This window comes from Babylonia areolata, chromosome 2 (genome assembly GCF_041734735.1).
Source record: "Babylonia areolata isolate BAREFJ2019XMU chromosome 2, ASM4173473v1, whole genome shotgun sequence".
Classification (NCBI taxonomy): domain Eukaryota; kingdom Metazoa; phylum Mollusca; class Gastropoda; order Neogastropoda; family Buccinidae; genus Babylonia; species Babylonia areolata.
Window position 1 is genome coordinate 4,857,805 of NC_134877.1, and position 27,193 is coordinate 4,884,997.

At 42.7% G+C, this 27,193-nt stretch overlaps 1 protein-coding gene across 13 annotated transcripts in view; it reads left to right on the top strand.

The window, feature by feature from the left end:
- The window catches only part of LOC143296683 (transmembrane protein 198-like), a 44,950-nt gene that overhangs the window by 7,142 nt on the left and 10,615 nt on the right, over window positions 1–27,193 (top strand). For 3 of the 13 annotated variants that reach the window (XM_076608718.1, XM_076608805.1, XM_076608812.1), the window contains exon 2: window positions 8,656–8,773. The exons of 2 other annotated variants lie outside the window; for them this stretch is intronic. The gene's annotated coding sequence lies outside the window, so the exon portion shown is untranslated. Of the gene's footprint in view, window positions 1–8,445; window positions 8,774–9,349; window positions 9,650–16,281; window positions 16,417–19,202; window positions 19,259–19,386; window positions 19,646–24,178; window positions 24,297–24,783; window positions 24,860–27,193 lie in introns of those variants that run through there. 8 more of the 13 variants (XM_076608726.1, XM_076608736.1, XM_076608776.1 and 5 more) reach the window with 8 other exon arrangements.

The following is a 27,193-nucleotide window of genomic DNA, read 5'->3' on the forward strand; positions in this document are numbered from 1 at the left end:
TATGTTTACCCGAGTTAATGACATCATCTGCAGAATACTGTATCAATAGGGCATATGGGTTTAGGCCTCATTTTACGGTTTGTGGCAAAAGTTTTAAACAGGGGCCAAACGTGTACATTTTCTATTTCCCCAGACATCCGGGGGGAGACATAGATCTGAACTGTCGAGTCAAGAGGATGAGTTCTCACTGGTCCGTCGATCCAGGCAGGGGAGCACAAAAGAATGGGTAGGAGACCAGGGGGGCTGATTACGTGAAAGATAGGTTGCGCGGCGTAAATGTATGTAAACTGATCCTGTGTCATTCTCGCTAGCATGCTTTGACAATATTTAAGGAGTGTTGCAAACATGGACCCTCCAACCCTCCCAGTCTTCTTTTCAATCCAATTCCGGAAGAAGAGAGCTCTCAAACGGCTAAGACTGGTATACGATCCGTTTGAGTGTAATATTGAATAATAATTTATTCAGTTTGATCATTATGGAGTCTGTCAGGATGAGATGAAAAAGTTAACAAATAATCGTTGGAGACGTTGGCGAAAGTTTACTTCAGTAGAAATCATCAGCATTGTTTTTTAGTTAGACTGAAATTTTTGCGGTATTGGTGGTGATCAAGATGCTAGTAGCTCCAGGAGTTTTAGCAGATTTAAGGCTATTAAGAAGCTTCGTACCGGCAATGAAGTCTACAGAGAGACGTATTTTTGTTTTCAGTTCTTATTGAAATAGTTTTTACTATGTGCTGTAATAGTAGACTGCTGTTGCACTTTGAAAGTCAAGACCTTTTTTTTCTTTCTTTTTTTTTCTTTTTCTTTTTTTAACCATGAAATAATGTATGTGTACGTGATGGTTCAGTCCCGATAAAAACTTGTAGTTCTCATCCAAGTGTAATTAAATGATATCCGACACTGAACTACATTCAGGCCCTTGGTGTGTTACTTTTTTTCCCCCATCGTGGTGTTTGCGCACATAATTTTCAATGCACACACAATTACGTGCTCGCATACAGTTGGACGCATGCTTATGCATACTCACTCACACATGGACGTACCCAACACAGAGGCGCGCACACAGAACGAGTAAAACAACAAAACGCATACTCAACACAAGCGTGTGGGGGTGGGGGGGGGGGTATTTGTGCGGTGAGGAGTTGGAGGGGGTGTTATTATTTCTCGCAGTATTGCAGAAGAGATGGGAGAAAGACTCCCATTCCCTTTGTTTTCTCTGCAGAATGTCACGTATTTAAACGTGAAAGGGACGGGTGATGTGTTGGCGCACGGGAGAGGTGTAGTTGGTGAGGAGAGGAGGAGGAAGAAGAGTGGGTATGGGACGAGAAAAAGACGATGACGACAAGACAGTGATGGGCCTCCCATGGCCCTCAAAACACGGATCGCTTTCAAGACCGCTGTAGCAGCCCATCCGCTGGGAAGAATCCTGCATTAACGAACAGATCTCCTTTCCTATCTTGGTTACGAGACGGTCCATCATTCCGGCGCGTCCGGAATTTATTTCTATACCATCTATAAATGGCATCTGAGGAATGGGGGTGGTGGCTGTATACCTTCTAAGACGGGCTGGGTGGGTTGCTTTCTTGCTTGCTCTTTGGTCTTCGGCTATTTCTGGTGACTCAGTGATTAGATAACTTTCGGATTTTTTTTTTCTTCTATATTTAAAAATTTTATTTTCTTCTTTCCTAACAATGCCACCAGGCCACCACAAAAATAACCGAGGCTCTACAAGGAACGTCTTTGTCTGCGTGTGATTGGTGGTAAACATTTTTTTTTTCTTCTTCTTCTTCTTTTTTTCCGAGGATGAAAAATTTTACAACGGTCGTTTGGGGGAATTATTAGCGGCATGCTTTGAGGGGAGGGTAGGGGGGGGGGGATGGCAAATCCAGGCTTCCACTTCCAGACAGTGAACTCGTCAGATGTAAGAATGATAAAATTCAAACAGGCTGCTTGCGGGTTTAACTAGCGTGGTTACAGTTGTGTTAATGGTTCCGTTCTTTCCGTCTTTATGATCTCTCAGTGTCTGTCTACTTCTGTCTCTCAAACAAATGAACTTTCATCTGTCAAATGGTGGTATGATTGGTAGTGGGGACAGGTCATCAGTGAAGTCAGATTATCAATGTTTCCATTAGTGTACATGTATACATGTTTGCCTTTTGTCCCTTCGTTATCGTTGCTTCCTTTTACACTTGACTCCGTGTGCATTCAGGGTGTGTGTCTCGGTGTTGGGATAAACCCAGGTCTGACAGGAATCATCATCATTCACAGATAATTTTGATATGTAACATGTGGTGAACTTTCTGACCATAATGAATCTGCGTTTTGAAACATAATGATAAGATTACATTTTTAAAAACTTGGTTGATGGGGTTTTGCTGATTTCTTTGTTAGTGTCATACAAACGCGCGCGCGCGCGCGGCCCAAAACAGTTCTATAGAGTACATCTGGATGTGAGAGGGAAGGAGTGGGCACAACATCATAAGAAATCATGGATTTGGGAGATAATTTTCCCGGCAGAATTATGTGTACCAATAAGTAAAGTTTTGGGGAGGGTGTGTAGGAGGGGAGGGGGGTGGAGGACAGACTGAGGATTGTGGAATCTTCCTATCTTCCTTCATTATAGGGTCTTTGCTAAAATGTTGGCCTGGTGGTAATTCGTCGGCCTAGGAAGAATCTGAGCGTATGGGATCGAGTCCCACACTTGCCAGAATCCCTCTCCGCCCCTCCACTAGACCTTGAGTGGTGGTTTGGTCGCTAGTCATATGGATGAGACGAAGTCCCGTGTGTAGCATGAACTTTATGCACGTTAAAGAACCCATGGAAACAAGAGAGACGTTCCTGGCAAAAGTTTGTAGTAAAATCCACTCGCATGTGTGTGTGTGTTTTTGCGTGTGTGCATGCTTGCGTGATGAAGCCTATCTGATTTACCTGTGAAACAAATGATGAGCGCTTAACTCTTTCTGTACGAACGGCGAAAGAGACGACGTTAACAGCGTTTCACCCTAATTACCATCATCAAAATATTGCAAGCGGAAGGCTCTTATACTGAAGACGTAAATGTTGACAAAGAATACCACAATTCTGACGACGGAAGCTAAAGGTTGGGTCATTCAGACACCCACTGGACATCCGAGGGGTCTGTGTAGAGGAGAAGAGAGGACTGGCCGTACTGGGTGAGTTAAAGGGAGCTCTCGGTCGTTTCTATCTAGGCAGGCAGCCTGTTGTGCAAATGACTCTGTGTTTGTAACGAGGTTGGAAGCTTGCTCTCTGACCGAGGATAGGTGCTATATAAATATCCATATTAGTCAATTAGTCATTCAGTACTAAAACGTCCACATGCGCGAATGTGTGCATGTGTCAGTGAGTTTGTGTGTGTGTCTGTGTGCAGTCAGAAAGTCAGTTGAGCCAGAGACGCCACGCGGCGAAGGAAGAAATAACTAAAGAAAAAAAAAAAAAAAAACACACACACACACACACGAAAAACAAGCAGCACAGCTTGAGACACAAAGTTAAGGCTCTGGCTATACTTACACTCCCTCTATCACTTTAGAAGTAGAGGCTTCACTCATGATGTAATAAAGATTATTTTTAAGTTTACCACGTGTGCACAGTATTTTAAGTAAGTCCAGCTTCACTTCTCTAACTAGCCCTGGCATATATAGTACAGACGCAGTTCCTCCCGTCTTTTTCTCATTGATTGATAGTCCATTCACTATAAGATGATTGGGACACACAAGTATTCATTCATTTAAGCACACACACACACACATAGTGGGTGTGGAGGTCATGGCATAGGTGGGGGGCGGGGGGGGGGGATGAAAGAAAAGGAAGGTAGTGGTGGGGTTTGGGGAGGAGGACAGACCAATACAATAAAAAGAAAAAAAAGGAATGTCAGGTTTCTACTTCAGAATGATATACAGCAATTGGTGTGGGGGTTTTGTTTTTTGTTTGTTTTTTCCTGGGAATCATAAAACACCTTTTAGTGTATCATTGTATGATAAGGAGTGTACAGTCAAATGATAGATGGTGTACTTAAAATAGAGCTGGAACAATTTATATTTGGTCAAGCAGAGCAAACCGATAGGCCTAGTTTGCATCAGTTTGACATGGTACAGTATATGTATCACCAAACATGGAGTATAATACAAACTCCTCCTTTTCATGCCTTTGTATATTTCGGGGGATAGGAGAATGTTTCAGTGTGTCTTATAAAGAATATAGAATGTACTTTTGTATTTGGTACTGTATTTATTAGAATGGAATTCGTTTCGTGGGATGAGCTTAAGGAGGGCCACGTTCTTGCTTGTCTCCAAGAGTCGCTTTTGCTGACGAATTCGTCAACTCATTCCAATACAGATCACAATGTGAGTGGATCCAACAAAAATCTACTCTGACACTTTTAGCACATGATGTAAAGGTGGAATTCTTGGAATGTTCTATTGGTAGTCTGGTCCGCACGTTTGTGCGTGCAGGGTGGTGGTTTGTGGATGATGTGCACGAAAAGAGAGATCAAGGGTTCGTGGTTCGAGTCACGCATGAGTCGGATTTTTGCTTTCCGTCTTCTCCCTCTCAGTCTCTGTCTTTTTGTCTGTGTGTCTCTGTCTCTCCCCTTTCCATCTCGCCATATCTCTCCAGTGCGCGCGCGCGCGCGTGTGTGTGTGTGTGTGTGTGCATCTTTTCATCTGTCTGTCGCAAGCGCACGTGCGTGCATATATATAATTATATACAAACAATTGTGGAAAACAACTTTGCGCTGAAAATGTTGGTACCGCTTGGAAGAGCAGCCCATTTAGTCAGACAATAAATATGTTACAACGGGAAACAGCTACGGTTCAACATATATTTCAATATGGAGTGGATACACAGTCAAAAAAGGAAATCATCACTAAGTTCGTTCAAAACTCTTTCTTTTCTTATCTGTTGTCTTCTCATTGTATCGTCCGCCCTCAGGAATGGTATTGTTTCATGATTGTGTGTGGCTGTGATTTTTCATAGCCGTTTTGTCTTCATTTATCGGATATGGTTATCGGTGAAGTTGTATTTCCGAATTGTCCCGTTGGCGGCTGGTAACACATATTTTCATTAATTTCTAGCAGGTTGTCAAGACAAGAGAGAGAGAGAGGGGGGGGGGGGAGGATAATTCCCGGTGCGCCCAAAGACATTGTTTGCTTTTGTTGCTGTTTTTTTTCCCTTGTTCGTGATTATGTCGTCTGTGATCGGCTGAATCTTAAGGGACCTGATTGGTTGGCTTACATTAACCCGGATACTGTGCCAGCCTTTGGTTGGTTGCATTCGGATTCAACGTGAACACGCACCTCAGCAGATGACACGGCCGACGGGGGTAACCATCCTATCACACTGGGGGGTACAATGACAGTGAGGCGGACTCCAGAATTGCACCACCATAGTGTTTTAGGAAGGCAGCGAGAATGCCTTTTGGGAATGGGGGAGAAGTGGCAGGGTGGAGGTGGGTGGGTGGGGGCCCACGTGGTTTGAACCCACGCCTTCAGAATGCGAGACCGGGAGGTGGGGGCGCACGTGATTTGAAGCGACACCTTTAGAATGGGAGTTCGCGTTCCAACACCTGAGCCAAGCGCCCCAGTCTCAGCGTAAAAGGCGTGCCTTTGATTTAAAACTGGTGCATGTTTCAAAATGGACCTGATCGAACGAAGTAAGATTTGGAAATTGGGTGCTTTTATATAAGATATTTATAACCACTTAGTGATCTCCTCAGCTTTGTTTACCAGACCTGGTATTGTTGAAGCCGGGGGGTGTTTATTATCTATTTATATATTACTTATTCATTCATTTATTTATCCTCTGCCAGATACTTGGTTTGGGGATTGTTTATACTTCTGTAAACCGTGATTTTTTTTCTTGCACACTGTACTGTACATGTACACACATCTTCCACCTTGATACGTTTTCTCCCAAAGCACACACACGTCGCTGTCGGTGCCATGGCCTCCACTGCTCGGAAGACAGGGGGATATTTACTATACAATATGCAGAAGTTATTCCACAATCTGTCCTGTCCGACATTCTAATAAGCTTTCTTGCTCCGCCTTTTTCTGTTTCTTACAGGAGATTTGTTCTGACATGAAATAGCAGCATCACTTACTCCCCCGTTTTTCCTTCTTTTTTTTTTTTTTTCCACCCACGTATTGTTTCGTTCTAATTTTTATGGTGGCGGGAGCGGAATAGGGATTTGAGGGGTGGGGCAGTACTCCTTTTTCGGTGACAGATGACACTGCAGACGCTGTGAAATATGAATCGATTTACTGCTGATTGAGGCCGGTATTCCTCAGTCATTGGTGACTCATTTATGGTAATAAGATAAAATGAAAAAAGTAAACGGGTGCGTTTGTCGGCAAATGTTACTTCCCGGCAAAACTGCGAAATAACACATGGTTTATGTTGCTTCATAGTTAACATTTTTATACTAAAGGACTTGGGGAGTTTACTCGCTGTCTTGTTGCTTGCGTGGGAACGCCACTGCACGGGTTGGATGCCATCTCTGTGTGTGAGAGCCCCCCAAGATTACTTAGTTATGGCGTAGAAGATATCCAGCTGTGATAAAAAGGTCAATAAATGATTAATAACTGTCGCTTTTGTGTTTCTGTGGAAATATCTGGGTCAGTCTGTCTCACACACGCACGCAAATGTGCTCGGGCGAACACACACACACACACACACACACACACACACACACACAATGTTCGTTAAAAAAAAAAAAAAAAAAAAAAAAAAGGAAGGCATGTTGGCAAATACCACTGCAGGATGGACAGCTCAAGTGCCAATCCCAGTGCTTACAGTTACACAATAACATTACCAATACTCGCCGGGGTACAGCAGTCCAGCAAACCGATCAGGTTCCGAACAAGTTAAAAAAAAAATTTTTTTTTTTTATTTTAAAAAAAAGCAGAAGCTTCATGTTGGGGAAAAAAGATTGAACGGACAAGACAATAGAAACAGAAAGGGGTGTGGGGACAGAGGCAGAAAAAACGAAGAATAACGTAATATTGGACATTGCTCGCGAAGCATGTCGAGAAAGCGAGGGCACTGTCTATTTATTACTGAAAAGGCTTCTGGGTCCGACCTTGACTTCATTAGTTGACTTTGATCTTGGTTGAAGGTCAAAATGTCGAAGACCTTTTGCTTTTGGTTCGGATTGTTTTTGTTGGGGAGGCGGGATGAGGTCGGTGGTCTTTATTTTTCAACTCATTGCTTCTTAAGCATTTGGCCGGTGATAGTAAAACTGGACCGGTTTGTTGATAAAAGAACTGAATTGAAAATGTGGCATGTTTGTGGAAATTGAGAGGTTTTAATTGACAGATGATGATCATTTTGATTATACAGAATCTTAATGAGTGTTTCTTTTGATATTTGATCATGGAGGTGAGGGGAGGACACGCATTTAATAAAAGGCAAACAGAGCAGCTACTTTATCAGATGATGTCCGTCGCTGCTCTCTCTCTCTCTCTCTCTCTCTCTCTCTCTGTCCATCTGTGTATCTCCCTCTGCCCCTCTGCCTCTTTCTCTCTGCACCGCTCTCTCTCTCTCTCTCTCTCTCTCTCGCCCATCTTTCCCCACTCCCCCCAATTCCCCTCTTACCAACATTTTGACAAAATACAGGAAGCGATTATTGTACATGTGAAACCGTAAACGAAACTGATATTTTTTTTCTCCCGTTTTCAGACCAAGTCGCTGGGCAGTTGTGTGACAAAGGCAGCGAGGTTACGTATTTCTATTGGCAGGCATACTGGTAAAGCTGTCACTAATCTTCCCTTCCCCCCTCCCATCTCTAACCCCCACTCCACCCATCTGTTCAGAACACACCCATTTTTCACTCCGACCATGTTCGTCTCCCAGTCTGACGTAATGTTGTATTACAGTTGAGCCCACTGTGACCTTCCCACCGCTTTTTCTTTACTGCTCGCGCACGTAAGCACACACAAACGCACGCGCGCACAAACGCATTCACATGCGCGTGCGCACGCACACACATGAACTCAAAGGCATGGATTCATGTGCATGAACTCAAAGGCATGGATTCATGTCGCTGCACCTCAATCTTTTTGTTCATGCTGTCAACGAACTTTCCACTCGCTCAGAATTGCGCTGCATAGCCAGCAACCCCCCCCCCCCCCCCCTCCCCCCCCCTTTTTTTTTTTTTTTTTTTTTTTTTAAGTGGGAGGAAAGGGAAGGGTATATGTATAGAGATGGAAGAGCGGGGGTGAGGTTGGGGAGGGTCATATGCTGAGGCCGCACCTCTACTCTCCTGCCTGTAACACGCAGCTTGATGGGTGTCTGTCGTGTAGGTCTGTCTGTATTGGTTTTCATGCCTTGTATTGGCTTTTTTTTTTTTTGCGTCTCGCCGTGAAGTTGGTGAGTCACATTTTATTTTCACAACACTGCACTGTTTACATTCTATTTTGTTCCTGTTTTATTCAGTTCTTTCGATTGAAGTTGTTTGAATTGTGTGTTTATATCATTTTATATCATTGGCGAATCTTCAAAACGTGGTCACTGATATTTAATGCTGATGAACGCTTAGGGTCCAAGTGTATTGGTAAAAAATGAAATGCTTTTGGCGGTGAACTCTTTCGTATACGTCATGTATACATCTTACAGAGTAGTTCATATTCTGTTACAGGGAAGGTGTTGGTTGTTGATGCTTGCCCAGTCTTACCATGTTGTAACTGAGCTCTGTTGGATGGGCGCCTCACGTGTCTGTTTTTGCGTCGTGTTTCTGCGTCTGCTTCAGTCATCATGTAAGTTTTTGTTGTTGATTTTTTTCCTTTCTTTTCTCAACGTTTGACCAGGTTACTTTAAAGTGTTTATCTTGGTGTGCCCCAGTAACTGTTATGTTGCCCTCGTCCCTCCATGGACCCTGCTGTGCGTGAGACAGATAGAGAGCATTAGCGTTCCCACGCTGCAGAACGGAAAAGTATCTGTTGCTCGTAAAAACCTTTCAAATCGCCCCGTGTCGTCTCGCGCGTGGTGGTAGTCACATGCCTGCGGCTCATCAGTCTGTGACTCGTGTGTGTGTTGTGTGTGTGTGTGCGCGCGCGCGTGTATGTTTGTTGGGGTTGATTGTGTGTGTGTGTGTGTGTGTGTGTGTGTGTGTGTGTTGGGGGTGGCAGAAAGAGCGTGTGTGTGTTGGGGGTATCAAGAGTACGTATTTTTTGTGTGGGGGGGGTTGACTGTATGTGGTTTGGAGATGGCAGTGCATGAATGTTTGTGTCTGTCTGTACTGGGTGTTGTGTGTGCGTATGTATTCGTGTGTGCGTGCGCGTTTGGGGGCAAGAGGGGCTGCAGTACGTGTGTGTGTGTGTGTGTGTGTTTGAGGAGGTGGAAAAGGTCGGAGTTCCTGTAATTGCTGCCCGTTGTGATCCAGCCGCCAGCGGCAGCAGCAGTACCCTTTTTATAAACCGGGGGCTAGCTGGCTGTCTCTGCTCTCTTTGCCTGGCAGGGGACTTCGGTGCTTCGTGCCAAACGTCACTGTCTGGGATGCGACAAGTCAACAGCGTGCAATCGATACACTCTGTCCACTCCACGCTGCCTTGTTAGAGGCATGTCTGTCAGCGCTGGGAGTGTTGCGTCGTTCTAACAGTCCACTTCAGTCTGTGGTTGTGTTGTTTGTGTATGTGAGTGTGTTTCTCTTTCTCTCTTTGCCCAGGGCATGATCATTTTGAACTGTCCAAACTCCTAGACTTTCATGATTCTCAAAGATTGGGTAGCTTATTTTCTCAGTTTGAAAGACTGAACTGCTGCTTACCTCAGTTTGAAAGATTGCGATGTATCTTGAAAGATTACAGCTGCACTAAATTTAAAATGTATTTGTTTTTTGTTGTTTTTTTCCCCCATGATTTATTAACACACAGCTTTACAGGACTGTGCTATTTTGTTGCTTTAAAATAAAAAAAAAAAGTTTTTTGTTTTTTTTCGGTTGTTGTGTTTTTTTGTTTTGTTTTGTTTTTTGTGGTTTTTTGTTGTTGTTTTACCATTGATTCGGCGCAGGCGCGTTTTCTGGAAGTTGGCTTTGTGTTTTGAAAAGGAAAGGGCAGAATTCAACAAAGCCCTTGCGCTTTTGTTTCTGTCAGTCAAAGAAGTGTGACGAAAAATTAGAAGCTGAAAGTGAGTCAGACTCTTTGTGTCCCAGTCTGTGTGTGCGAGACAGACAGATTGTGTATTACGAACCTTCAGACAGGTCGGGTGTTTCAGTTCGGTCAGGGCGAGTTCGCTTGGGACTCGTCGACCCAGGTGATAAGTGAAAGGTTTCTGGCGGGTTTGTTTGGTCGTGATGCCGGATTTAAAACGAGAGATAGTATCGCTGAAACAGTCTTTGTACTGTGTACTCTGGTCATCTACCAGGACGTAGGGAGTTTAGAACGGCGTGGTCGGCTTGAAGGGAGATAATACTTGCATCCTACATCAGCTTGTAACCATATCGGCTTAGTGTATGTTTGTGTGTGTGTGTTTGTGTTAAGGTGGCAGATGTGTTGAAGAATTGAGACACATAACAGTCTGCGTTTGTTTTGGTGGCCTGGTTTCCCGCTGTTACGTGTGTCACCAAAACAGTTGAAAATAGTTTCAGTTTCAAGGTTGAACAGGAGACGCAACAGTATCCTGTTCAACATTGAAACTGAAACTGTTAATTCTGTCTGTTCGTATCTCCCTCTCTCTCCCTCTCTTGCTCTGTATCACTTTATCTCCGTCCTCTCCTCCGATGTCATTCTCATTGTTTGTGACCCCCCCCCCCCCTCTCTCTCTCTCTCTCTCTCTCTCTCAGAACGTACACGCTGAAGTTTGCTTCCAAGTTGCATCGCAGCATTCCATTCTGATACTCGTGATGTTAGTTTTGCTACGCTTCATGACAGTGTCTGTCTACTTGCAAATGTGTTGTTGTTGTTGTTGTTTGTTTGTTTTGTTTTGTTTTTTAACGCTGAATGACCTATTCCCCAACTCCCCATTGAAACGAACCTTATGTGTTTATTCAGTAAAACATCATCATCATCTCTCTCTCTCTCCCCCTCCCCCCCCCCCCCTCCCCCTCTCCCGTCTTCTCTCAGTCAGTTGTATCAAAGAATAGATCATCTCGGCTTGACAGTGTCACGTCTGTTATTGGTTGGTTTTATATAATCATCACAGCACAGATGTGCAGGAGGTGCGCTTGATGGCTTGTTGACAAGTAAACATGTGTTGTTTACTATTTGTAGCAGGTATGAAGGGCTGATATGTTTGGAAACATTTTTGGATCAAGAATAGCTTTAGATAATTGGCAGCTTGGTAAGTGGTCTACTGGAGAAACTTTTCCTCATAATGGCCCATTTGGAGCGTTTTTAATTGGTATCATACTCAGGCATTGCAGTTGAATTGTATGTTTGTGCATATATGTATGCCTACTTGTATGCGCCTGCAAGCGCGCTGTGTGCATATTAGCATTTTATATGTATGAGCATGTAATGTAATTTAATGCATTTGCTGATCAGTGTGAAAGCGCGCGAGCGCGTGCGTATGTGGTTTGTGTGCGCACATACTTGTAGATTTGAACGCATATGATTGGCGAAGACAGCAGAACATGACCAAAACAAACTGAGGCAAAGCATGTCACCCATTTGGCGAACAAAGGACTTTGGCAAAAGAACACAACAGAAAGTGCGGGTCTTTGCAAAACACTTCACTTCCAGCCGACGCTGCAGACAGGCTGGCTTGAGCCCCAGATAAACCCCGTCAGTCTGCAGTGTGGAGGGGAGATTCCGTTGATAGTTGGACCCACTGAACTGAGTGCATGAGGAAACCCGTGTTGCAGACAAAAGGCAAGCACAATGGGAACAGCCCGCTCGACCGGAAAGTATTACCACGTGCCTGGTATTTAGTTCGTCTTTTTCCTTATGTCGGTCGGTCCAGATCAGATCAGCCAGATAGGGGGTGGATAGTTTAGCAGTTATTTTGCTGTGTCGAAACTTGATGCTGTCGTTGGTGGCTAGCCGTTGTGGGTGGGTGGTTGTTAATATATTTGTGTTTCTCTAGCGCGAAGAATTAGCACTTGATGGCCAGGAAGTTAACATTATCGATGCACAGCAAAACATCAGAAAGGATTACGAAGCAAACAAACAAAAACATACAAACAAGCAAACGTTGAAGAGGATGAACCTCAGCAGACCTCGCATGATGTTTTCAGTTGGCGGAAATCAAAATTAGTCGCGACTGTTGAAGAGGACTGTTGAGTGGATGGACGATGGTATTGTGAAGGATTGCGGGGGTGGGGGGGGGGGACAAAAAGAAAAAGGAAATGACCTGTGGTAGTTAAAACCTGTGAATTTGGACATCGTAAAGTTTCACACAGAGCTGGGGGAATAAGACCGAAAGATTCAAAGCACGTCGGATTAACACTCTGGAACAGATTAACGCGGGGTGGTGTGCGGGAAGGAAAGTGGCCCACATAGACAGCTCATTGCTGGCTGATGTTGATGCCCATCTGACTCTGTGTGTCGTGTGTCGAGACTTCAGAGACGTGTGATTCGTAGCAGAAGGGTAAGGTTTCAACTTTCAACCAGTACCTGATCTTTGGCCGGTTCGTCAGGCTGGGTCGATGATGTCTTGCACATTGCAACCACAACAGTGTTTTCTTTGGCTGAACACCTCTTATCCCTATCGCTGAATATATTGTTTATTATTCCTGTGGTATAATGTCTTGTTTCTTATTCATATTGCTCAGTGTCTTATTATACTTGGGGTATGAAGAGGGGAAGGAAAGTGGGGGAGGTGGGGGGGGGGGGGGGGGGTCAGACGACTTTTTCCCTCTGGGATAGGACACATGGGCCTGGAAGTGGATTTTGTCGGGATATTTTGAGAGTACTAAGAGAGTTTGTTCTGAACATAGTAATTTTGTCGGGATATTAAAATTTTAGAGTACTACGAGCGTTTGTTCAGAACATAGTAATTGGGACTGTTGTCACATGTACCAGAGTTACTATGTCTGAACTAGGAAGCGGGTTTTGTTGGGGGTACGAGAGGTAATTTGGTAGTGACATAGAACTGAATCTGGACTGTTACTTTTACCGGGAACAAGAGGCATGGACGTTGGACAGCGGAGAATATTCATGGCCTGTCGCTGGGTCATTCACATCTGAACTTAGTGCCCTGTGTGTGTGTGTGTGTGAAGTGGTCGCAGCCGTAACACTAAACAGTTACCACGGAGTAACCCTGAGGGCATGGTGGCTGGCAGTCAGTGGTGAGAGCGGGCACAGTCGGTAGCCTCTGGAAGGGGGGGGGGGGGGGACCTGTTCTGTGAAGCAGCTTTTGATTTCCGGCACGGGTTGGGCAGCCGTGAGAGGTTTTCACTCCATTTACACCACTCGCCGGACTGTGTTGCGTTTCATTAGCAAAGTGGTTCGCGGTGGGTTTTTTTGTTGTTGTTGTTTGTTTGTTTCTTGTTTCTGTTGTTTGTTTTGTTGTTGTTGTTTTTTATACATTGGGGCACAGATGATGGTCAAGTCTCTTTATTTTCTTTTTTTTTTCTTCTTCTTCTTTCCATGTTTGTTCTCTATCTTCGTCTGTCTCCCCACTCACAGTTTTTGTGTTTCTTTTGTCTTTTTCTTTTTTTTTTAACTTTTCTTTCATCTTTCTCATTGTTTCTCTGCCTCTCTTTTCTCTCCCAGTCTTGCCTTAGCGAAATTCTCCCTGTTTCTCTCCCGGCAGTCTCTCGCTCTGAGAGGTTCTCACCTCATTCAGACTCGTGGCGCTGTTCGGTTGAAGTGTTGCGTGGGGATTGGCAAAGAAATGGGTCTCTCCCCATTCTCTTTCTCTCTCACTCTTTCTCTCTCTGTCTCTTTCTCCCTCTCTCTGTTACCCAGTTTCTCTCGCTATCCCTCTCCCTACTGCACCCCCCCCCCCACCCCTCTCTCTCTGTCTCCCTGTCCCTCCTTCCCCACCTCCCTCCTACGTTCCATTGAAGTGTTTCGGGACTGACACAGAAGTGGGTCCCTCACCTCTGTGTCTGTCTGTCTGTCTGCCCTTTATTTTTCTCTTCCAACCTCCCTCCCTCCCTCTCTCTCTCTCTCTCTCTCTCTCTGTATCACCTTTCTGTGCTTTGAACTGCTTGCATCACCATTGCGAAATGTTGCGTGCGGGGGAGGAGGTGGTCTGGGAGACGAGTTTTTAATAGTTTCACTAAAGCCGTGACAGCCTCGAGTTCATCACTTTGCTGTTCCAGTTTTAATTTTGAGATGGATGTGGGGGCGAGTTTTGTGCCTGTGCTCTTGAGACTTGAGTCGCAGAACATGGCTTTTGTTGAAGTTTATTCATTTGTTTCTCCTCCTCCTCCTCCTTTTTTGCCATTGTAAAATCATGTGGGGGCAAAATGTTTGTTAATGTTATTTTACTGGTTGTTGTAGACGCTTTTGGCTAAGAAAGATGACTGGGTAATTCCAATTGATGATTGTGTGTTGGGGCGTGTTTGCTGTGGTTGGTTGATTCAAAAACCATGATTTTGACACCCAGCTTATCTTCTTTCTCCTCGTCCTACACATCTTTTTTTTCCTTCTTATTCATTCTCTCTCTCTTTCTGTCTCCGTCCCTCTCTCTCTCTCTCTCTCTCTCTCTCAGGTTTTTTTCTCCCTCTCCCTCCTCTCTCTCTCTCTGTTTCTGTCTGTCTGTCTGTCCTTGTGCATTGTCCATAAAAATGGATGGCATAATGCAGAATGTTGTGGAACAGGGAGGTGGTTATTGTTTCCTTTTCTTTCCTTTTAATTGATTGATTGTGAGACACCTTTGTTTTTTCTCACATTTTTTGTGGGGGGGACTGTCTTTTCATCAGAGCCTTTCATCTTATTCTTTCTCCTTTACCGTTTATCTTCTTCATCTGTCTCATTTCAGTATTCATCTTGAACTGTGTCTCTGTTGTGTCTCTGTCTTTGTGTGTATGTGTGTGTGTGTGCGCGTGCGCTTTGACCAGATTGCATCACCGTTGGGGAATGTTGGGGGTGAAAAGTGGTGGTTAATCTGATCGCATGGTGTTTTGTTTTCTTTTTCAAGATCCTCCTCCTCCTCCGCCTCCTCCTTTCTTGTCTCTTTTATTTCGTTTACCATGGCAAATTTTTTGGGGGTGTGGGTGGATAATGCTTTTGTTTTACATGTTAAAAGTTTCATGATGGATCTTGTTAAAAACATTTTTTAAAGATTGTGCAATTTCCCATGGTGCCTTTCTGTAGGGGTGGGTGCTTAAATGCTGTTGAGTTCAGAACCATACCTTTTCATCAGCCTCTTCATCTTATTTTTTCTCCTTCACCTTATGTCTTCACATCTCTCCATCCACTTCTTTCTTACCCTCTTTCTCTCTCTCTTTCTTTCTTTCTGTCTTTGTTCTTTCAGTGTTATAGCTCTGACAGTTCCCGAGTTTATTCCTTTTTGTGTGTGTGCTTTTTGTGCTTTTTGGGAGGGGTGCAGAGGGAGGGAGGGGGGCGGAAGGGGGGGGGGGGGTCTCCCATCCTACGTTCATGGGGGTGCTACAGTTCCGAGATAATTGAGTGACTGGTATCTTTCATCACTATGGCAACCATTTTTCTTTACCCCAGTCACCCATCCTCTCCTCGCTTTCTCATTAGAGAGATAGTTGTTGAACAGTTATCTTGTAAAGTCTCAGTATAAATGTTCTCTGTCTTTCTGTCTGTCTGTCTGTCTGTGTTATTCTCTTTCAACACTCTAAAAGTGTTTCTTCTTCGCTCTTCACATGTACTTTAAGTCTTATTTATTTTTGAAGGATGATTGATCTTTTCTTCCCAACTCCATTTCCTCCTCCTCACCTCATGGACAAGTGCAGCATATAGAATTAGAATTTTTTTTTTTTTTAAGTTGTCTAGATTAATGTTTAGTCCTTGTTTATTAAAAAAAACAAAAAAAACAAAAACATAGTTTGGTTTTCTTGTCTGTCTTACTTTGTGTGTATGTGTGTGTGTGTGTGTGTGTGTACATAAACTTTGGTCAGTGGCAATAAGAAACAGTCCAGTACAGGTCACATTAGTCACAATCAGTGGCTGGTCAGGGTCTGCACAGTTTCTGGCAGAGAGTTAAAATTGGGAGGATACCAATACAAAGAAACAAGGGACATGCCTGCACACCTGTTTCCCATCTCTTAGGACCCCCCTCACTCCCACCTTCCACTGCCACCTCCCAACCCTTTCCCCCCTACTCCCACTTTGCTTATCACTGGCTTTTTGCCTGTGCCCCACATACGTCAAGTTTAATGTTGGAGAGGCAGGGCAGGGCAGGGCAGGACTGCCACCTTTGTTGTTTATGGGGTGACTGAGCTAGAGGTTGGCTGCATGAGGTCACGGCGGTGAGGCTGGTGATGCCTTTGGTGTGCAGTGAAGATGATGAGTGTGGTTGGTGGCGATCACATAGGAGCCTGAAGGTGTGGTTATTTTGTGTGTGTGTGTGTATGAGCATGTATGTGTGTGTGTGTGTGAGAGAGAGAGAGAGAGAGAGACCGGTTGTCAGGCGTAAAATGTTAGTGTCATGTGTACCATGTGTTGCACATGTGCATGTGTGTGCAAGGTGTCACTGTCTGTCTGCCTTGTCTTTGTTTAATTATGTGTGTTTCCTACAGTGGTGATTACACTAGAACTAAAACATGATAATCTGACCAAGGACATACAGTTCTGTCCAGTAAAAGGGAAAGAAAAAGCAGGTGTTGTCATCGGTGGTGTGTGTATATTTATGTACGTGCTGATGGTGCATGCATGTGAATAAATGCTTGCGATGATGTAAGCAGTGTTCATGTGTATTTATTTGCAGATCCTTACCTCTGAGCATGTCCCACATTCTCAGGGCATGGGGGGAGGGGAGGAGGGGGTGGGTAGAGGAGGCGGGGGGGGTGGGGGGGGGGGAGAATGCATGCATATGAATAAATCCATGCAGTGATATCGGCAGTGTGAGCATGTATAATGCTCATGTGTGTTGTATAGGTGCATGTATATTTATAAAAGGATGCTTGCCAATACTGAGTCTGTCTGAAGTTTATAGGGCATAAGGGGAGGAGGTGGGAGTGGAGGCGGAGAAGGAGATGGAGGGGAGGGGTACTGATCTGGGAGGAGACTGATCCTGGCAGAGGTGAGGGAGTCCAAGAAGAACTTTCTGCAGGTGATTAATCAAGGCGAGGCTGATACCATGGTGATAGCACAGCCAGGCTCTGAAGCAGCCAGTAGCTGCAGGGACCGTGGTATATCTTTAGTACATAATGTGTGTATAAATTGTGCACTCACTGCTACACATTCTTTCAAATATCTTGTGGGTAAAAGGAACATGTTTGGCTGCCCTTTCTTCTTTTTTTTTTTTTTTTTTTATCAAAGAAGTTGACTTTATCATTAAAAAAATGTTTTAAGTGCAAAGTGCTATTGTCATGAAACAGTAATATTATTTGGAACATGAGAATGGGTGCAAAGCTTAGGCTGTGAGAGCCAATCTGTTCTGCTTTTGTGTGTGTGTGTTGTACAGTGGTTAATTTGACAACAGATTCTATCCTTGGAATTTGGACTGCTGCCTGCAGAGAGGGGGGAAATGTAGTTTGTGAAATATGATGATGATTGAAACCCAATGAAATACACCTTCAAAAGTAAGAATAGTAACTGGCCTGTCAAGGTAATAATGAAGACTATGATAATGGGATAATAATGATGATGATTTTACAACAGTAACAATGTTTGACACCATTATCGTTCAAACCAAGCACTATATTTTGGAGTCAAAATGGATCAGATGTATAACGTTCATGCGCATCATAACGAAAGGATTTAAAAGTGAAACTGCAGGAGAACAAGACCAAGGTGTTATCATGAAGACCAGCTGCTAAATGTTTGTATACCCAAGTGTTACACAGTGCCCTCACACTAATGAGCTTTGCTTGACCTTTGTATTGCACCTTTTCCCTTACATCACATATTTTTAGAATGGATGTTTACCATAGCCAGGTGTGCTTGTGTGTGAGCTTGCGATGATGGTCAGGCTAAATTGCCTGGATCAGCAATATTGTCTCAGATTATAGTTAGTGCAAATTAAATCCTTTATCCCATTTTTGATTTTTTCTTTGTTACTTTGCGTGATTTTTCATATCTGAAGCTGTGCTTGGTGATGGTAATGACTATGATACTGATAAAGGATAGTTGGCAGGAAACCCAGAAAATGCGCTTTGATCTCTTGGTATAGTTATGTCACTATTACTTTGTGTTTTCATAATCTAATGATTTACTACAGAAAAAGTAAAGATGTAATTATGTACATATATATATACTCTGTGTTTGCTCATTATGGCATTAGAGCTTGTTGTTTTTGTTTTTTCTTAACATATATATATATATTTGAGTGAATGTGGAGTTCCATCCCAAGAACACAGAAGAAGAACCTGAAGTCTTGTTTTGTTTTAAATGATACACCAGCATCTCTGAAGTTGTGTGAGGAGCTGACAGTGCAGGTTCAGCCTCAGAACTGGTAGAGAAGTTGGCATGGGGATGATCTGCTGTGGAGGCAGGCAGGCAGGCAGTCACTGTAGTGCAGCACCCTGACTGATCTATGGGACTTTTTTGTCTGGTTGCTCATGTTGTTCACACCGGTCTCTGTGCTGGCTGGCAAACCAGATAATCAGAACAGTCAGCTAGGAAGGCAGGAGGTTGGGGGTGAAAGGATGAGTGTTCTTGCTGGAACTGTCATTGCATAGGTACATGAAGAGTGCAGGTTGTTTTTGGTTAGTCAGTACAGGATAGTGTGTGTGTGTGTGTGTGTGTGTGCCAAGTATGTTTATACATGTGTATTTGGAAGGGTACATGTGTAACTGTTGTGTTGTTTGTGCAAGTTTGTGGATGGGAGAAGGTGTCAAATGCGTGATTTAAATAGATGTTTGCTACACAGCAGAATTGATGGGCTTGGACAGTGTGATATCATTTAAATTGACTTTTTGAAAAATTACTGTTTTTATGTTTTTACAACAACAAAAAAAGTACTGGATTAAAGAATTAGGCGTTTCAGTTTATTTTCTTCTTGTTTTTTTCTACTTCCTGTTACATCTTTAAATTGCTGTATCATATTCCACACAGCAGAATAAATAGTTTTAAAAGTGCAACTTTAGATAGAAGAAATTATTTTCTAACCCAAATGATGGAGCAATTTAAAAATAATTGTTAACAGGAAAGAACTGTGCCTATCTACAATTTACTAAGAGTCCAGAATTGCTACATCATGGGCCTGTGCACCATATCCTTCAGGTTGGTGATTGGGATAGAGTGCCTATGCCCCAGGAAGGGTAGGTACCTGCCTGACAGGGGCGCTGATAATGCTGTCTCTCTGTCTGTGCTTTGGTTGGATACACCAGTCTGTCTCTCTCTGCCCCCAGAGTTTAAAGTGGTGGCGACTGTGGCTGGGGTACAGTGGTTGTGTTAGCTGGGGATGGATTAGTCTGGTTGGTCAGGTGGATACTGGGTTCCTTGTTGTGGAGAGTTGTTTTGGACTGAAGCCCTGTGATTCTCAACCTGATAAAGATGACCCTGTCGGATGGTTCTACCCTTCTGCTGATTTGACACTTGACCTCTTCGGAATGGAAACGGGGCATGTCAGGAAGTTTGGTTCCTGTCCGACTGCCCCACCATCTGATGGTACAGTGGCTTTTGTTTTGTTTTTAAACACTGAATGCCAGTGGAATGTTACAGGTGGTAGTATAGTTTGTACAGTGTCTTTGTTTTGTTTTTAAACACTGAATGCCGGTGGAATGTTACAGGTGGTAGTATAGTTTGTACAGTGGCTTTGTTTTGTTTTTAAACACTGAATGCCGGTGGAATGTTACAGGTGGTAGTATAGTTTGTACAGTGGCTTTGTTTTGTTTTTAATCACTGAATGCCGGTGGAATGTTACAGGTGGTAGTATAGTTTGTACAGTGGCTTTGTTTTGTTTTTAAACACTGAATGCCAGTGGAATGTTACAGGTGGTAGTATACTTTGTACAGTGTCTTTGTTTTGTTTTTAAACACTGAATGCCAGTGGAATGTTACAGGTGATAGTATAGTTTGTACAGTGTTTTTAAACACTGAATGCCGGTGGAATGTTACAGGTGATAGTATAATTTGTACAGTGGCTTTGTTTTGTTTTTAAACACTGAATGCCAGTGGAATGTTACAGGTGGTAGTATAGTTTGTACAGTGGCTTTGTTTTGTTTTTAAACACTGAATGCCAGTGGAATGTTACAGGTGGTAGTATAATTTGTACAGTGGCTTTGTTTTGTTTTTAAACACTGAATGCCGGTGGAATGTTACAGGTGATAGTATAATTTGTACAGTGGCTTTGTTTTGTTTTTAAACAGGGTATGCCTATGGAATGTTGCAGGTGGTAGTGTTGCTTGTCGGCTGTGTTGGTCTTTGTGTGTTCTTCTCTTCTGCTGCTGATGGCGGTGGGGTGGTGTGGAGAGGACTGTTTTTCCAGATCAGTTACTGAGTTAGTGTGTCAGTCGCATTGGTAGAATTCGCCCAGGAAAGGCATTTTGTTCCTGTCACAGCACTTAGTGGCGGTGAGTTCTACTCTATCAGAGGCTGCCACCTCAGAATTAAAGGATTGAGTGGGTCGTTTGGCCATCAGTTCATGCCTAGCTTTGCTGGTGACCAGTCCATTACTTTACATCTCCTGTCATTCTGTTTTTGCTTGTGGCCTTTGTTTCAGTGATTTCAGTTCTAAACACTTTCGGGTCACCTGTTCTATGACGCAGTGCAAAGTATTTCACGGTACACAACCTGTGTCATTGGTTGTATCTTATTTCCCGTGTTGTTTCCTGGATACCTGGGATATAAATAGATAATGCTATGTTTACAACAAATGTTCCTTGTTAATTCTGTCATTGCAACTTTATCTGTCAGTATATCTGTCAGTTATTTGTCCAGATTGTTGGCTACTCCAGTTATAATGTGGGAATAAGTTAAGTATTGTTGTTTTTTAATTTTGAATTCATAAGTTATATGAGAAAGATTGAGAAATTCATACAAAAGACATTATTATTATTATTAAAAGACATTGACAGTGAACATTATTTACATATCAGTAACAATACTTGGTTTACAACAATGGCATTTTCAGACTGACGGTAAATTATACTATACAACATACTTGAATTCGAGGTTGTTTATTTAAAAGGAGAGAAAATTTGTCACCATTTCAGTTATGAAATTAGGCAAGTTTGCAAACTGACTTGCATGGTGTCTTTCATTTCATGTCTTGCATATGACTGCATTTGAAAGACATGAACCGGGAGATCATGTCCAGTCACAGTGATGTGGCTGTCACATGTCTTTAAGTGTAGTTCTTGGTCATATCACAGTGTGTCCTTGTATTGTTTGTTCTTGTGAAAGTTAGTCAAAGTGATGGGTACAGTATGATAGGGTAGTTTCACTTTAGGCCGTTTGCCCACTTGTGACAGTAGAGTGTGATACTGTTTAGTGTAGAGTTGATAGTATTTAGTAACTAAATCAGTCTGGTGTGGGCGTTGCGATACTGTTTAGAGTGGCCTTGATAGTTGAAACAACACCAGTCTTGTGTGAGTGGGCGATGGTTTGATAAGTTCAGTGGTGAGGATGATAAAGTGTGAATTTTGTCATCGGTAGTGTTCCTGCCTTGGTGAACAGTGATAGTGTTAGTCCACTGTGTTTGTTTGGGAAATGGTGTTGTCACTGATACCATGATAGTGTGTACAGTGTGTGTGTGTGGCTAAGGTTGCTGTGACCAAAGCTTTGATACCAGCACGGTGTAAACAAGTCCAGGGCAGATCCTTGTTGGGATAAAAGGAATCTTCTCCAGGATTCACAATCACTTTCTTCGCTAACAGAATCACACTCCATCTCATTTATCCATGAGATAATAAGGTTATTTTTTGTTTGTTTGTTTGTTTCTTATAAACATGTAGCTTTGAGAGGTGTTGTTTTTCTTTTTGGGGTTTTTTTTTGTTTTGTTTTTTTTGTTTTGTTTTGTTTTTCATCCAATAGAAGTGTAGCATACAGTTTTATCATTTCATGGCCTGCCTGTGTTTATTTACAAGGGAAGGGAAACGGATGAGGGAGCATTTCCTGTGACTGGGTGCAAGGAGAAGGGGGGTGGTGGTTATCTATCACTTCATGTGTGTGTGTGCTAAAAAAAAAAAAATCAAATCACAGAGATAAAAAGCAGCTCTGATTTTTTTTTTTTTCCCAGATGGATCTTAATGCACAGCAGGTCCATGTGCTTGTCTCACTCTCAGTAGGACAAAGATAAACGTTTAACACCAACCAACACCATCACCTCCACCAACACCCGCCCCCCTTTGTTTTTGTTTTGTTCTCTCCAACTAATGTACACAATCGATGATCACCTCATCAGGAAGAATTAATTTGTGTTTGTGTGGGGTTTTTGTTGTTGTTGCTTTCAGGAAATGAAAATGAGTTGTTTGATGATGCTGATAGGAAAAACTTAGAATAACGTTACAGGGAAAACGTTGATGTCAGAAAATGGGACCTGCATTCTGATACTATTGTCAGAAAAACAATGAACCAGGAAAACTGTCAGCATCTTGACCAGATACATGTACTTGATATTTAAGATTAAACAATTTGTACTGACATTTGACTCATTGAATAGCTTGATTTTGTTGTTGGTTTTGTTGTTGTTGTTGTTTTCTCTATTTCAAAAGGGAAAAAAGATGATGGCGGGAGTTAATTTTTCAGTTTTTGTAACAATGTGCGAGTGTTCAGTTATTTTGCTTTTGTTGTTGTTTTTTCCATTGTTTTTGTTGTATTATATATATATATGTTACAATTACATACCTTCGATCCCAAAGTCATCGCCAGTTTTCAGTTTCAGTAGCTCAAGGAGGCGTCACTGCGTTCGGACAAATCCATATACGCAACACCACATCTGCCAAGCAGATGCCTGACCAGCAGCGTAACCCAATGCGCTTAGTCAGGCCTTGAGAAAAAAAAAAATAAATAAATAAATAAAAATTTTAAAAAGTCATCGCCAACAATGTGTATATGAAATATATATATATATATATGTGTGTGTGTGTGTGTGTGTTAAAGTGGTTTTGCCCAGATTTCAGTGATTCAGTTTTCAAAGCAATCAATATCAGTCTTTATCTTGCCAATGGGCTTCAGCATCCCTATCCTTTTCCAGTGCAAATATTTTTCTTAGATGATTCATCCTGTTGTTTCCAAGTGTGTTCGTGTGTGTGTTTTGTCAACCACTCATTTATACTGTTGGCTTAATTTGAATATATTGCCATAGGCATTTTTTTTCCAGTTCACTGATCTTTCCAAACCATTTCTCATTTCCTTGTCAATGCAAATGTTGCAGTGTTTGAATGTTTGAATATTTTTAGATCAAAACTTAAATTTGCCGCAAGCTGGAGTGTTGTGGCCAAGTGCCAAGCTGTTTTTTGGATGTTTGAATTCTTAATCATACATTGAATGGATTGATAGAGCATTCAGGCTGGGTGAATGGATATATTTTGTATGATGAAAGTGTGTGTGATTAGTTTCTTGAATGTTTTCAGTCACCATTCGTACACACATGCTCACATACACACATACACACACACACACTTTCTGTCTCTCCCTCACTCACACATGTACACATCCCCACACACATACACTTTCTGTCTCTCCCTCATTCTCACATGTACTCTCTCTCTCTCTCTCTCTCTCTCTCTCTCTCTCTCTCGCGCGCGCGCGCACACACACACACACACACACACATGCATGCATGCATGCAGGCACGCGCATGCACCTTCCCCTCTTGTCTGTCTCCTTTTCTCAGTATTGCTCACTCTGTCCATCTCTCACTCTTCAGCACCCGCAGTCACGAGACTCTTTCTACATATGTGTGTATTTTCCATTTTAAAGAAAGTATTTGTGTGTGTGTGTGTGTCACCTCTCTACCTCCCTTTCTCTCTCACCCTCTTTCATAGCCCCCGCCCCCCTCCCCTCCTCCCTTCCCCCCTTCCCCCCTCTCTCTCTCGCAGTCTAGACGAACAGTGGCAGGGAACGGGAAGCAAGCAGGCAGGCAGTGTGTGATGATAGTGACTCCACGCAATAGCTGTGTGTGGGGTTGAAGGTAACGGAAAGAGCAGGGGAGCTGGGAGTTGGCAGTAATTTGAGCGAGGCGCTGGATTTCAAACCTGCCCCCACTACACCCCATTGTGAAATAATAGTGTGGTAAGGCTGACGCGACAGTTGTGGTTGGCAAGGCACGGCAGATGCAGGCATTGTGATGGCAGCGAGCGAGACAGAGAGACACCGTAGGTACTGCACCCGTCACTGAAATACACGTATATTTTTGGATGAGTGAAGCAGCATGTACACTATCAAACCATGATTGTAATGAGGTGGCGCTCTTTCACAGAGTAGTCAGTCAGCAAAACTTCTGTGGCCAAATTCGTTGTGTTGAATGGCCAGCCAAGCAATGATTTTATCATGATGGTGATGAACATAGCCGTGACTTTTTCCAACCGCATGCTCAGATAGACATCGAAACATAGCCTTGACTTGTATTTATAACCGCAGGCTTAGCCAGCCAGACAGCAGGCAAGAGTGTGGGAATAGTGGGGGTCTGCTGTGAGTGAGAGCACTCGCAGAAAACACATGTCACTACTGTGTGCTGTTGTCCGACGTGGCGTGGGAGTTCCTTCTGGTCAGAGTTGTTTTCAACTGCTTGGCTGCACTGCCGTTGATTGAGTCACAGTGGTGTCCTTTCTTGGGCACTACAGTCGTCTGGCTTCCCGAGGTGGTTTGGGGTTTTCCCTGCGTGATGTGTGCAGCTTTTGGCGTTTTTTCCTCCCTCACTATTGATGTTGTTGATGTGGTATGTTTTTTGTTTTGTCTTCATTTTACCATACAAGTATTTTATGAAACAAATTCAGTTTTTTGATTTTTATGTTTTTCTGTTGTTGTTGTTTTGTTTTTGTTTTTTGGGTTTTTTTAAATTTATATTTCATTTGAATTTTTGCTGTTGTCATGATTACTTGAAATTGTTTATTGTTGATACTGTGGTTAATTGAAGTTTTGTTGAATCGCTGTTTTATAACTGGCTGGCTTTGTGTTTGAAGGCTCTGATGATGTTGATCATATTTTTGGCTGTTCACTTTATTGGCTTTTTTACCTTGTTGAATTAATAACTTCCATATTTCAGATAGTATCTTTGATTCCATGCTCAGTCTGTCCTGGTTTCCCCCAACTCACTTCTCATCAGGTTGTTTACAGTTTATTTATAAATTATTTAAAACGAGTTGATTTATTGTTTTGATCGTGACTTTTTGTACATATGTATGTATGCTATATGTATTTAGACAGTCACATTGAACAAGAAACATTTCAAGATGGGCAGTTGAGTACATCATCCTTTAAGCAAATTAAGTTTTTGCTGCCTCTGGCCAGTCTGGGTCATGTTTGTGCAAAGTAAACATTGCCAAAGTTTGACAATATAAGTTTGAACTAAAAATTTACACAGGCACAAAAGGAAAGAATGAAATTGCGTACATGAGAATAGCTGGTTGTGTTGATTGTGAATGAGGGGGAAGGGGATGGAGTGTTAAGAGTTGTGTGCTTTGAGCTTTTGGGTTGAGCAACACTTGGTCATGGGAAGTGTAAGAGAACATAGTGAGCGAGTTCCGCTTTACATGGTTTTTCCTGGTCACTTGACCTGCTTTCATCCATTATCAAGTGAATGAACGTGTAGCGTGTGTGGCAGCGTCAAGCGTGTTGATAAGTATCTGTGTTTTGATGTATTGTAATACTCTCTTGTCACAACACAATTCTCTTTTTGAAATTTGGGTTGTTCTCCCCACTGAGAGCACCACCCTCTTTTTTAAAATTTTTTCACATGTAGTGAAACACAGCATTCAGTAATCGTTAGAAAATCTATATCTTGCATTGTAAGAGCATAGGTCCATAGTGCTCATTCATACAAAATAACAACAAAGTATGCAGATGAACATGTGCTCTCTCTCACACGCACACTCACACACACACTCTCTCTCTCTCTCTCTCTCTCTCTCTCTCTCTCTCACTCACTCACAAATCAAGTACATAAAACTTTTAATATTGCTGTTTGTTTCACACCAGTGCTAGATTACATAAGACAGCGTGTCTCCTCTGTATTTCACTCTTGTCTTCGGTCTCTCTGTCTGTGAGTGTGCACTTTTTCAAGTTCCGTAGCCACGATCAACATGCTGTTTTTTTCTGTTTCACTCTCTGGTCCCTCTTTCTGTGAGCATGTACTTTGTACACATGCACGTATGTGAATTTTAAGACAAGACACATCCCGTTATCAAGGACTGCTACATCGGGACAGAGTGCATGCAGGGAAGAGGCAGGGGGTAGCATCCGGTGACTTCAAATTTTTATACCCCTGGCGCGAACTTTGGGGAGGGTGTAGGAAGAGTCAGACAGTGGTTGATGCAGCATGGAGCTGGGTGTGCTGAGTCAGCAGCAGAATAAGAAGATAGAGCCTTATCTCCCTTGCTAGCCTTTCTGATCAGTGGGGGGAAGCTGTCTGCCTGAGCCAAAAGTAAAGAGAGAAAAGATAACTAGACTTTCGGGACTGTGGCATCTTCGTTTGGATTTTTGTTTTTTTTTTGGGGGGGGGGGGGGGGGGGGGGTTGGTTGTTTTCTTTGTTTTTTTTTGTTTACTTTTTGGTTGTTGTCTATCTATCTGTATTTGTTTTTCTCTTCTTCGTTTTCTTGCTTTCTTGTGGCTGATATGGCATTAAGCCAACAACTTACCTACGGTAACTAGCTGTTCTTTCCTTGTGTTTTCTGCTATTTTTTTTTCTTTGTTTTCTTTGTATCTTCTGTATTTTTTCCACTGTTCCTTTTACCTTTCTTCTTCATGGGTTTTCCATTCTTTATTTCTGTTAGTATGTTGTTTTCTTTTCCTTTCTTTTCCTTTTCTTTTTTAGCTGGATGGGGAAAAAATTGTTTCTTCTTGTTGACCTGATATAGACCTTACTCTCTTTTTTTTTCTTTTTTTTTTATTTAATTTATTTAATCTTCCTTGCATGGACTTACAAAGGAGCCAAGCTGTAAAACTTTTATGTAATATTAATTTAGTAACTGAGGGCCACAACCACCATTTTTTATGTATCAACATATCTTGGAAGAGGTGTTGGCACTGATGCAGAGGAAGGACTGGGAAAAC